Source organism: Oncorhynchus nerka, linkage group LG22, assembly GCF_034236695.1.
Source record: "Oncorhynchus nerka isolate Pitt River linkage group LG22, Oner_Uvic_2.0, whole genome shotgun sequence".
In the NCBI taxonomy this organism is placed as follows: Eukaryota; Metazoa; Chordata; class Actinopteri; order Salmoniformes; family Salmonidae; genus Oncorhynchus; species Oncorhynchus nerka.
The window spans coordinates 51034240-51048722 of record NC_088417.1 but is presented as its reverse complement, the minus strand read 5'-3'; positions in this window follow the sequence as shown (position 1 = coordinate 51048722).

Here is a 14483-nt window from a genome sequence, read left to right as displayed (position 1 = left end):
ATTCATTCTGTCTATGGCTTCTCAAAATTGACAAACCGTACCCTATGCTGCATTTTAATCGTTTTTCAAGCAAAGGTATTTAAGGGAGTATGCGAGTGTAATCTTTGGCTCAGCTAGCCGACAGCCGTGACTGAAGCATGCTGACACTTTTTTAGTGATGCGATATTCCCCCCAGAGTATTTCTCCATTGTTCTCTATGCCCTGTCGGATTATCCCGTTTGAATATCTATTATGTCTATTACTAACCACTTTTCTATCCACAGTTATGTGAGTGAAGTCGTACCGTATATACAAAACAAACAAAAAACACCTGTAAGGGAAACAGGACGTTTCGGTACATTTTATAAATGCAAACAGATCATTTGTTTGTTAGACATGGTGGGATCTTTTTATGTCGGTAAAATGAATTAAGCGAGAAAGGGCGGTGGAAACATCTTTATACTGAAATATTGATATAATAACCATCATATTGAAGTAAACTTGGAGTAAAGCGATAATATGGTGTGTGGTCCGCCCACAACAGCTTGGGAAACCAATCACTGGGCACACACTGACTGAATCAACGTTGTTTCCGTGTCATCTAGGTCGGCAGGTAGCATAGAAGTTAAGAGCGTTGGGACAATAACCGAAATCTATCAATGTGCCCTTGAGCAATTGCTCATGCAAGTCGCTCTAGACAAGAGCATCTGCAAAATGACTCAAATATTTATTTTTTTTACATGAAATTACATTAAAGAACCAATGTTGAATTGACACCTGTGCTCAGTAGGATGCAGTTTTAGGCTACAGATTAAATAAATTATTAACTTTACAGGGTGGTAAAAGTGCCGTGTGATGAGCTCGATGCTGCCTTTTCTGATAAACATCGAAGGTCTTATTCTGCTGACATGATGATTGATGCTTGACTGCCATTTGACAAACAAATATTCTTTGTGGTGTGAATTCCGATTTGGGCTCAAGCAAGATTAAATTTAATTGTGAGAAGAAACACTTGAGTCAAGAGAGAAGAACTGTGGTCGAGCAAGCAGAGGATGGGAGCCGTGAGCACAAATGTATCTTTCTCCCTCTCACACCAATTTTCCAGTTTGCTATCCAAAATCCATTTAGCTCTTGCAACTGCTTACTATAATTTTATAATGGGGAAATTCTAGCCATTGAACATAGCCTGTAGCAGTCTACTGAAACACAATTGGTCAGGTTTTTGGACCAATCACGGCTCGACTGCTCTCTAACCAGATTTTTGACCATAGAGATGAAAGGGGACTGTGAAAGGTGGCTGACAAAAATAGAGGTAAGTTGGATATCTTATCGGGAGAAGTTGCGATGGCGGAAGCAGAAGTGTTGTTTGAAGATGAAAGCGAGTCGAGTAGTTTGTGAGAAAGATGAAGTCCAAGAACAGTGAAGTCCAAGAATGGAAAAAAAAGGGCTAACATTTCTTGTTTGGATAAGGATGTTCATTTGGGAGACCCTTTTGAAGTCACAGGGATAGTGAGGAAGGTGTTGGGAAAAGTGGACACAGTCAACGTAACCAGGAGTGGTATGGTGTTGATATTGTGTGTATCCCAAGAGCAAAAGGAGCATGCATTGTGGCTCGCAAAATTATAAATGCAGGAAGTGGACAGCTTTGATTTTTGGAGCAGGGCAGCGGTAAAAGGTGTTCTCTGGCATCCTGTTTGACATTGAAAAAACAATATTTTAGGCAAGAAATCCAGGAGTAGGTAATGCTCGTCACTTGACCAGTATGGGGAAAAGGGATAAAAGTTTGTATTATTGATGTTTGAGGAAGAGTATATACACCACCTAATGTAAAGCTGGGATGTATGGGATACACACTGTAAGAGCGTTTGTGCAAAACCCAATGCAAGAAGTGTAAAAAGTTTGGCCACATGTCAAGTTTTTGCAGACAGAAGGAGTATGTTATTGAAGAGTCTGAATGTAAAATGTTGCAACTGCGGTGGGGATTATATTTCTGAATTCCCAGAGTACCCGGTTAGGGTGAAAGAGACCACAGGCTGTCATTTCAAATGGCAACAAATGAGTTATAGTGGGCAGAACAAGCAAGGAGGGGGACCGAGCCAAGCACAAGTGTTACGTACGCTTCTTGGAGAGGGAACGCAACACCCTGCTACAACAGCTCCCCACGGAGTGAAAGAGGTATGGGAAGTGCATGTAAGGATGACAAAAGGCAGAGAATTTACCATTTACTGGGAATTTATTCCTTCACACGGTAAATTTGGGAAAAGGGCTGAACGGAACCAAAGCAAAGAAAGTAAATGTCCAAGCCCCCTCTCCTACCTTACCTACCCACTACTTACCACCACCTGGTGCGCTAACCAAAATACAGGGGGTGGTTCACCCAGGTCTTACCTAGTGTGTACTACATGTTATGCAATACCGCAGGTCTCCTGCCTACACACTCCCTAGGTCTCTTCCCCCTGGGAATAAATGACAGAATAATCTAAACGTAAGTAAACAATTTCAAGAATCAAAAACACTGTCTTTTTGACCCACACAGGACATACCAATCAGCTCTCTCTCAGCAACAAACACAGAACATAACCATCAGCAACAACCAACACAGGAGAGAACTGATTGATATGTCCTAACAAAGGAACACTTGCTTTTCTAGCTTCAGAAGGAGACTGTAATAGGATACAGCTGTATCCTCTGACGAGAGGATGGGGTCAGCTCCAATCATCGATGGGGCCGACCAATCAGCTGCTTGGGGGAATTTCAGGAAGCCATCCTGAAACACACACATACAAACAAAACCACAACACTGAAACTGGGGAACGTAACAACGAGCTAGTGAGATCCTATTGGTGCGTTTAATCATACATTTGCATATTCCATTAGGGAACGACTACTCTGTGAAGTGCGCATGTGCAATAACTCAATTCGCCTTTACACTCCTAATCAACGGGGTAAAGTCTAGAAAACTTAGTCCACACTGTTTGTAACAGATTATAGTTTTGAGAACAGAAAACTGAATTGAGATCAACGGTTTCATCAATGACAAAATTATCAGAATGTTGGGCCAAAATCCATCTTGTTCCATCTTCTCCCACTGCTGGCCACTGGGTTTCCTCTCACTACCATATTAGTGACTTGTATGTCATGAGTCACTACTTCACAGAAAAGGCATTTGAACGTGAAATTTAAAAAAATAATCTAAATTATTTTTGGGGTGCAGAAATTACTTCTGGAACATGTGAACATTCATGTGCCAAAATAACAAACTTGTATGCCATCTGTAAACATTAATAAATATGTTCACTTACAAGCCTAGTTGGTTTAGCCACTGAATTCAGGAACCTTCCCGCTTACCATGATTGGCTGAGATAATAGATGGGCTGGACATGAGTTTGGATTGGTCTGCCATGTAGCACGCTTCTGTCTATAACATAAACTGGGTCAGTATGTGTCGGTAATTCTTTCTTTTAATGCAGCTTTTTTTAAAGATATCACGTAGTAGAACTGCAAAAGTGATGCTCTCCATTTTCTAGAGGACTGAGTTTTGAAATCAGTGGAATGCCCAGTGGAATTAGAGTATGATAGTTAATTAAGGAGATGGAGAAAATTCTGCCATTTGATTGGAAATATGCACAGGGAGTCGAAAAGAGAACACACAGAAGGTTGTTATATAATACACCTGTCTCCGGATGACATCTTCAAATTAAGGGCAACCATGGAATCCGTGACAGAGAGGAAGAAGCATCCATCTGTCACGCCCTCATCTGTTTCACCTGTCCTTGGTATTGTCTCCACGCCCCTCCAGGTGTCACCCATCTTCCCCTGTGTATTTTTACCTGAGTTTCTGTCTTTCTGTTGCCAGTTCGTATTGTTTGTCAAGTTTACCAGCGTTTGTCCTTTCACCTCCTGCCTTTTCCCAAGCTCTTTCTTTATTGTCCTCCTGGTTTTTGACCCTCGCCTCTGACCCTGTACCCGCCCAACCACTCTGCCCGCCCCTGAGCCTGCCTCCTATCCGGTACCTTTGCTCCACTTCTGGATTACTGAACTCTGCCTGAGCCTGCCTGCCGTCCTGTACCTTTACTCCTACTCTGGATTATCGACCCATGCCTGCCTTGACCTGTCGTTTGCCTGCCCCTGTGGTTACATCAAACATTGTTACTTCACACAGTCTGCACTTGGGTCTTACCTTGATAATTTTTCAGCATATGTGGGTTTGATTACAGGCTGAAAATGACCAGAAACAAAATGAGCCTGTAAACAAACCCACAAATGCAGATGCTCCAGATACTCAACTAGTCTAAAGAAGGACAGTTTTATTGCTTCTTTAACCAGAACAACAATTTTCAGCTGTGCTGACATAATTGCAAACGGGTTTTCTAATGATCAGTTAGCTAATCCAAGTTCATCATTTTAAAAGGCTAACACCACGTGCAATTGGAACACAGGAGTGATGGTTGCTGATAATCGGCCTCTGTACGCCTATGTAGATATTCCATTAAATATCAGCCATTTCCAGCTACAATAGTCATTTACAACATTAACAATATCCACACTGTATTTCTGTTCAAATTGATGTCATTGTAATGGACAAAAAATGTGCTTTTCTAAGTGACCCCAAACTTTTGAACAGTAGTGTATATTTTATATTTGAGATTCTTCAAATAGCCACCCTTTTCCCGGATGACAGCTTTGCACACTCTTGGCATTCTCTCAACCAGCTTCATGAGGAAGTCACCTGGAATGCATTTCAATTGTGGAATTTCTTTCCTTCTTAATACGTTTGAGCTAATCAGTTGTGTTGTGACAAGGTAGTGGTGGTATACAGAAGATAGCCCTATTTGGTAAAGATATGCATTTCTATAGGGTACTATCCAAAGAACCGTTCTACTCGGTATGAGAATGGCAAGTCGAACACTATAAGCAGCATGATTCAGTCAGCCAGTTGTGTATAGCAGTAGCAGAAATGTCAGTGACCTTATTTGACCGTTTCTGCTGCTTTTGAGACACGGTTTGATCCCTCCTTGGGTCACTACTTTTTGAGTAAATAAAAAACGAAATAATCATAATAGAGTAACTATTGGTCACTCAATTATGTATTATTATTATAATATGTATTCATTATATAATTGTGTCAGTTATTAATGATAAACCTTTTAAGTGCACTCCTCGCTCCCTCCCTAGCCCTCCCCATCTCTATTTCTCAGCTCCAGGTGACAAAACACACACTCCAAGGGTTGCAGGTCTGCCGACTTCCTTTTGGCTATACATTGTATTCGGAGAGAGATACAATAAACTAAAGACATTGCATTAACTGTGAATGTACTTTCTTGCATATATTTCCAAAAATAAAATGGAGCATCCATAAAACAAACAAGTTATTACAATTGTATTCCCAAGATGGCATAGCAGTCTGACGTCCTTTGTCCTCGTATTGTCGTGTCCCGTGTATATAATATTTACATCTTTTCTTTGCATATCTTTTTATATTTTTTCTTTCTAAGAAACTTAAACACTCTCCTGCAACCCGCCTCACCAATTTAAAAAAAAAAGTATTATTCACCTCAAATCTGAAATCCACAATAGAAGCTAGAAAGAGGCAAGCCAGAAGCTAGCCAGTTTACTGGCTAACATTAGTATTCAGCTAACCACGGTTGGTGGTCATCAGCTATCCTTTAGCTCGAAAAGCTATCGCCAGTTTTGTACAACGAGACTCAAACCAGAGCATACAGGACCTATTTTATCTCCATATCCCCGGATTTCTACCGCAAGCTCTGGACATTTACACCTTCCGGCGCCGACAGAGATGGCCGCCTCGCTTCGCGTTCCGAGGAAACTATGCAGTTTTTAGTTTTTTTTACGTGTTATTTCTTACATTGGTACCCCAGGTCATCTTAGGTTACATTACATACAGTCGAGAAGAACTACTGAACATAAGAGCAGCCTCAACTCACCATCAGTACGACCAAGAATATGACTTTCGCGAAGCGGATCCTGTGTTCTGCCTTTCACCCAGGACAACGGAATGGATCCCAGCCGGCGACCCCAAAAAACGACTTCGTAAAAGGGGAAAACGAAGCGGTCTTCTGGTCAGACTCCGGAGACGGGCACATCGTGCACCACTCACTAGCATTCTCCTCGCCAATGTCCAGTCTCTTGACAACAAGGTTGATGAAATCCGAGCAATTCCAGAGGGACATCAGAGACTGTAACGTTCTTTGCTTCACGGAAACATGGCTCACTGGAGAGACGATATCGGAGTCGGTGCAGCCAGCTGGTTTCTCCACGCACCGCGCCGACAGAAACAAACATCTTTCTGGTAAGAAGAGGGGCGGGGGCGTATGCTTCATGGTTAACGTGACGTGGTGTTGCCACAACAACATACAGGAACTCAAGTCCTTCTGTTCACCTGATTTAGAATTCCTCACAATCAAATGTCGACCGCATTATCTACCAAGGGAATTCTCTTCGATTATAATCACAGCCGTATATATTCCCCCCCAAGCAGACACATCGATGGCTCTGAACAAACTTTATTTGACTCTTTGCAAACTGGAAACCATATATCCGGAGGCTGGATTCATTGTAGCTGGGGATTTTAACAAGGCTAATCTGAAAACAAGACTCCCTACATTTCATCAGCATATCGATTGCGCAACCAGGGCTGGAAAAACCTTGGATCATTGCGATTCCAACTTCCGCGACGCATATAAGGCACTGCCCGCTCTCCTTTCGGAAAAGCTGACCATGACTCCATTTTGTTGATCCCTGCCTACAGACAGAAACTAAAACAAGAAGCTCCCGCGCTGATGTCTGTTCAACGCTGGTCCGACCAATCTGATTCCACACTTCAAGACTGCTTCCATCACGTGGACTGGGATATGTTCCGTATTGCGTCAGACAACAACATTGACGAATACGCTGATTCGGTGAGCGAGTTCATTAGAACATGCGTTGAAGATGTCGTTCCCATAGCAACGATTAAAACATTCCCAAACCAGAAACCGTGGATTGTTGGCAGCATTCGCGTGAAACTGAAAGCGCGAACCACTGCTTTTAATCAGGCTGGAAACATGACCGAATACAAACAGTGTAACTATTCCCTCCGCAAGGCAATCAAACAAGCTAAGCGTCAGTATAGAGACAAAGTAGAATCTCAATTCAACGGCTCAGACACGAGGTATGTGGCAGGGTCTACAGTCAATCACGGATTACAAAAAGAAAACCAGCCCCGTCACGGACCAGGATGTCTTGCTCCAAGGCAGACTGAACAACTTTTTTGCCCGCTTTGAGGACAATACAGTGCCACTGACACGGCCTGCAACTAAAACATGCGGACTCTCCTTCACTGTAGCCGACGTGAGGAAAACATTTAAACGTGTCAACCCTCGCAAGGCTGCAGGCCCAGACGGCATCCCCAGCCGCGCCCTCATAGCATGCGCAGACCAGCTGGCTGGTGTGTTTACGGACATATTCAATCAATCCCTATCCCAGTCTGTTGTTCCCACATGCTTTAAGAGGGCCACCATTGTTCCTGTTCCCAAGAAAGTTAAGGTAACTGAGCTAAACGACTACCGCCCCGTAGCACTCACTTCCGTCATCATGAAGTGCTTTGAGAGACTAGTCAAGGACCATATCACCTCCACCCTACCTGACACCCTAGACCCACTCCAATTTGCTTACCGCCCAAATAGGTCCACAGACGATGCAATCTCAACCACACTGCACACTGCCCTAACCCATCTGGACAAGAGGAATACCTATGTGAGAATGCTGTTCATCGACTACAGCTCGGCATTTAACACCATAGTACCCTCCAAGCTCGTCATCAAGCTCGAGACCCTGGGTCTCGACCCCGCCCTGTGCAACTGGGTACTGGACTTCCTGACGGGCCGCCCCCAGGTGGTGAGGGTAGGCGACAACATCTCCACCCCGCCGATCCTCAACACTGGGGCCCCACAAGGGTGCGTTCTGAGCCCTCTCCTGTACTCCCTGTTCACCCACGACTGCGTGGCCACGCACGCCTCCAACTCAATCATCAAGTTTGCGGACGACACAACAGTGGTAGGCTTGATTACCAACAACGACGAGACGGCCTACAGGGAGGAGGTGAGGGCCCTCGGAGTGTGGTGTCAGGAAAATAACCTCACACTCAACGTCAACAAAACTAAGGAGATGATTGTGGACTTCAGGAAACAGCAGAGGGAACACCCCCCTATCTACATCGATGGAACAGTAGTGGAGAGGGTAGTAAGTTTTAAGTTCCTCGGCGTACACATCACAGACAAACTGAATTGGTCCACCCACACAGACAGCATCGTGAAGTAGGCGCAGCAGCGCCTCTTCAACCTCAGGAGGCTGAAGAAATTTGGCTTGTCACCAAAAGCACTCACAAACTTCTACAGATGCACAATCGAGAGCATCCTGTATCACCGCCTGGTACGGCAACTGCTCCGTCCACAACCGTAAGGCTCTCCAGCGGGTAGTGAGGTCTGCACAACGCATCACCGGGGGCAAACTACCTGCCCTCCAGGACACCTACACCACCCAATGTCACAGGAAGGCCATAAAGATCATCAAGGACAACAACCACCCGAGCCACTGCCTGTTCACCCCGCTATCATCCAGAAGGCGAGGTCAGTACAGGTGCATCAAAGCTGGGACCGAGAGACTGAAAAACAGCTTCTATCTCAAGGCCATCAGACTGTTAAACAGCCACCACTAACATTGAGTGGCTGCTGCCAACACACTGACTCAACTCCAGCCACTTTAATAATGGGAATTGATGGGAAATGATGTAAAATATATCCCTAGCCACTTTAAACAATGCTACCTAATATAATGTTTACATACGTATACATATGAGATGAATAATGTAGGGTATATACTGTACTCTATATCATCTACTGCATCCTTATGTAATACATGTATCACTAGCACTTTAACTATGCCACTTTGTTTACATACTCATCTCATATGTATATACTGCACTCGATACCATCTACTGTATCTTGCCTATGCCGCTCTGTACCATCACTCATTCATATATCTTTATGTACATATTCTTTATCCCCTTACACTTGTGTCTATAAGGTAGTAGTTTTGGAATTGTTAGCTAGATTACTTGTTGGTTATTACTGCATTGTCGGAACTAGAAGCACAAGCATTTCGCTACACTCGCATTAACATCTGCTATCCATGTGTATGTGACAAATAAAATTTGATTTGATTTGATTTGGATCTTGCAGCTAGCTAACTGCTATCCGAGTGACTACTGGCTTACATTGGTCCTGGATCAAACATAAGTTATTCCGGAGCTAACCAGCTGAAGAGTTCCATCAGCCACTCCTGGGCTACAATCACCTATCCGGACCCGTTTTACTGCCGACGCGGAGCCGCACCGGGCCTTCACGACTGGACTACCGACGTTGTCTGCCCGAGGGAGTTATTCAACTGGCCCCTGAACGCCAATCTGCAGCCCGCTAATCGTTAGCTGTCTTATCGACTGCTATCTGAATAGGTCTATCTGACAATTTTCTTGGGTCACCATAACTGTTTTGCCAATTGCATTGGTCCCCTCTACCACACGGAACCCCACTAATCTACTGACGAAAACCCATGAGGTGGCTAAAAATAGACCTCCATCCTCTGCCAGCTTGCTACTGATGGCCTGGCTAGATGTCTGAATCGCCGTGACCCCAACCAACCTCACTACTCACTGGACCCTTATGATCACTCAACTAAGCATGCCTCTCCTTAATGTCAATATGCCTCGTCCATTGCTGTTCTGGTTGGTGTTTATTGGCTTATTTCACTGTAGAGCCTCTAGCCCTGCTCCTTATACCTTATCCAACCTTTCAGTTCCGCCACCCACACATGTGATGGCATTACCTGGTTTCAATTATGATTCTAGAGACAATATCTCTCTCATCATCACTCAATACCTAGGTTTACCTCCACGGTATTCACATCCTACAATACCTTTGTCTGTACATTATACCTTGAAGCTATTTTATATCCCCCAGAAACCTTTTACTCTCTGTTCCGGACGTCCTGGATGACCAATTCTCATAGCTTTAAGCCGTACCCTTATCCTACTCCTCCTCTGTTCCTCTGGTGATGTAGAGGTGAATCCAGGCCCTGCAGTGCCTAGCTCCACTCCTATTCCCCAGGCACTCTCTTTTGATGACTTCTGTAACCGTAATAGCCTTGGTTTCATGCATGTTAACATTAGAAGGCTCCTCTCTAAGTTTGTTTTATTCACTGCTTTAGCACACTCTGCCAACCCGGATGTCTTAGCCGTGTCTGAATCCTGGCTTAGGAACACCACCAAAAACTCGGAAATCTCCATCCCTAACTACAACATTTTCAGACAAGATAGAACGGCCAAAGGGGGCGGTGTTGCAATCTACTGCAGAGATAGCCTGCAGAGTTCTGTCCTACTATCCAGGACTGTACCCAAACTATTTGAACTTCCACTTTTAAAAATCCAACTCTCGCAAGATTTTCTGCGGGAGACACCATGTGACCACTTGCTATATATGGTCCCTTACGGCTATTCTTCAATGGAAATGCGTAAAAAGACGTCACAATGCTGTAGACACTTTGGGGAATACGTGGAAAACGTAAGCTCATTCGTAGCTCATTCACAGCCATATAAGGAATCATTGGCATGAGGCGGTTTCAAAAAATGCGGCACTTCCTGGTTGGATTTTTATCTGGGTTTCGCCTGTAACATCAGTTCTGTTGCACTCACAGACAATATCTTTGCAGTTTTGGAAACATCAGCGTGTTTTCTATCCAGAGCTGTCAATTATATGCATAGTCGAGCATCTTTTCATGACAAAATATCTTGTTTTAAAATGGGAACGTTTTTCATCCCAAAATTTTAATAGCGCCCCCTAATGCATAACTGGTTTTAAGAATAAACAGGGGTCCAAATCTTTCCATAATTTACCTAAGGATGAAAAACAAGCTTTGCTTGATTTACAATCCGATACGTCAGTCCTTATTCATCCTGCTGATAAGGGTGGGTCGGTTGTACTCATGGATAGGACAGTTTATGTACATGAGTGTTTATGTACATAGACAGCTGCTTTACAACACATTAAAGTCTCTCAGAAGTGACCCTACTTCCCAATTTCAGAATACTATCTTTACTGTCCTAGATGGGTATTTAAGTTCTGGTCAGATAACCAAAAAAGAACATAATTTGTTTTGGCTATTCAACACCCTAAAATTGCCACTATCTATACTTTGCCGAAATTACACAATAATGTTACACAACCTCCAGGGCACCCTATTGTAGCGGGCATTGATGCAGTGACTATCTACTTTTGTTGATTTTTTTAGCTCAACTCCTTTGTAAAGGACACCAGCAGTATGATCTCTATCATTGAATCTCTTGATCCTCTACCTGAGAATACGTTGTTAGTTACTTTTGATGTTGAGTCGTTACACACAAATATTCCACACGAGGCCGGTATTGAAGCTATGGAACATTTTCTTCTGCAACGTGACCCTAATGAACTACCTTCCAGTGCATGCATGATGACATTGGCTGAAATAGTACTCACACATAACTATTTCATGTTTCTAAATTATTTCTTTATTCAGACGAAGGGTACTGCTATGGGATCCCCCATGGCTCCTAACTATGCTAATTTGTATGTGGGTTACATGGAGAAACAGTCTATTTTCATTCCTCTCAAAAATGTTTTCTCGCCTCACATCATTATTTGGATGATATTTTTGTTCTATGGAGGGGTGATGGAAAACAGCTCCGGGCATTCTATGCTTTTCTTAACTCCTGTTCTGAGCATCTGAGATTTACTATGCAATCTGATACACGTCGAATCAGTTTTCTTGATCTTCTGATCTTGTGTGAAGATAATGTTCTATACACTGATCTTTACAGGAAGCCTATCGATCGTAACAGTTTGTTGAGGGCTGATAGTCGTCACCCACTTCCCTTGAAAAATAGTTTGCCCTACAGCCAATTCTGTCGAATCAAAAGAATTCGACAGAAATATGGCTGAGACGCAAAGAAAGTTCAAGGAGAGGGCCTACAAGAATGATCAGACTAATATTGCCATTGAGGAAATTCAAAACAAAACGAGACATGACCTTTTTTAAGGTCAGTCCCGCAAAAAGACGCATTCTTGTGTTCTAACTACCCGCTATTCAAAGTGCTCTGAACAAATTAAGGGAATTGTTCACAAACATTGGCACATCCTAAAATCCGATGATAGTCTCGGTAATGTGTTTTCGGATATTCCCTTGGTCATATTCTCGCGGGGCAGAAATCTCAGAGACCAATTGGTACACTCTGATTTACCACCCCAATATATTCATGAACAACGTCTATTTGCGCCCCTACTGGATGGAAATTACAAATGTAATGGCTGTGCTCAATGCAATGGCACTTATAAATGTAGATCCTTCAAACACCCACAAACAGGGAAATCGATCCCAATCAAAGGTGTTATTACATGCTCCACTAAGACAGTTATTTATCGTATAACTTGTCCTTGTGGTAAAATGTATGTAGGTAAAACAAAGCGCGGATTAAAAGTACGTATCCCAGAGCATTGTTGCACCATTAGGTGTAGAAACTTTACTTACCCAGTTGCGGCCCACTTCTTGGAGGCAGGCCACTCGATTTCGTCTCTGCGTTATATTGGCATGGAACATGTCACTCTCCCTAGGAGAGGGGGTGACCTTGATAATTTATTGTTAAAACGAGAGGCTGCCTGGATCTTTAACTTAAAGACCCTTGCGCCCTTCGGTCTCAACGTAGACTTTGATCTGAAGCCTTGTGTAGTCAAATTAATTTATTAATTTGCTATCCATTTGTTGTTTGTATGCTGTTCTTTGTATGACATTTTAATATTTGATAATTAACCAATGATATTAGGCCACTCTTGGCCATGATTACAGACACCTGTGTCTTTTGACACTATATAAACGAGTCATCCCGCAGTGTTTGTGATTATACCCTGATGAATACAGCTTGGCTGTCGAAACGTTGGTAATTACATTTTTGGATCTGAGCTCCTAGAGTGTGCTGCTCTTTTATTTTCAGGTTTTCTACTCCGCTAGCCAGCACCTCGCCTAAATAGGTGTGCGTTTCTTTTTCTTCTAGATCATTGTGTTGTAGTGAACACCTTATTTTAGTGAACACCTACCTGCTTTATGCCCTTGTCATCATGTGTGGTTGCATCCACCCCATACACCATAATTTTACTATAGCCTCGTTTATACCTTATGTGAGTTTCTTTTGATCTGATCTACGATCTATCTATCCAGTCACTATCTGATCAAGGTTTGATGCATCTACACATTGTATTAAAATGTCTCTTATCTGTCCACTATGTATGCATTATGACAAGATTTGAAGGTGCCTCACTGTATGCAAATCATTTGACAGATGTTCTTTTATTTATTGTAAGACAGTTAATGATGCCATGAGTCACGGGTGCCATCTGTCAATGATTTTAGAGGCCAAGGTATAATCATGTTTAAAATGGTTTGACCATCTAAAACTGTTTACACTTGATTGATATCCGGAAACAATGTGTGCCTGACTATCCCTGGAGGCCAGCTGAGACTCTGGCTTAATCCTATTCTTTAAGTTTTATTTTTGGTTTCGTTGGAACGTGAATCCAACTTATAATTTGTTAACTTGTCGACAAGTTAATAAGCTATTTACTGTATTGCGAAAGATGTATATTTTGTGTCAGTGACTTAGTCGGGTGTTAAATCCAGTTTTTATACAAATTAACAATTGATATGTTGGAATCACATCTCCATCTCAATTAAACGTAAGTTTGATTTGGTTTAGTTCTATTCTTTAACTTACATTTTTGGTTGAGATGGAGATGTGAATCCAGCATATCCATTAATAATTTGTAGACGAACTGGAATTAAAGCCAGACTAAGTCGTTGGCACAAAAGATAAATGGTGGCACAGTTGGAACTATCCAAGCAGAAGTTACATCTCTGTCAAATGTTGATATTTGATTGTGAAGACAACCAAACACAATTCAATATCCAGTTTGTCTACAAATTAGTAATTGATTTGTTGGATTCACTTATCAATCAAAAATGTAAGTTAAAAAATAGGACTACATCTAATCAAAGTTTAAATGCACTTTAAATAGCATTTGATTGTATTTAAGTCCTATTTTTTTTACTTTGAATTTTGGTTGAGATATATTGTATCCCTTGTCTATGAATTATTATTATTACATTTAAAATCAACCAAAGCTTGAAACCCTAAGCCTACCCATAACACATCAATTAATAGCTTGGGTGTGTATTTGCTTCAATCACTAAACATAACCGTAGTTATTAGAGACAGGCTTCTATTTAAGCCAGGCATCTATTTCCTTAATGCACACAGCTTTTTCTCAATAAAATGTTGAGATGACTACCACAGAGTTAATTGTGATCAGAATAAACCAGTATAACAATTATAAAAAACAATTAATTGCAGATCAGACTTACAAAGA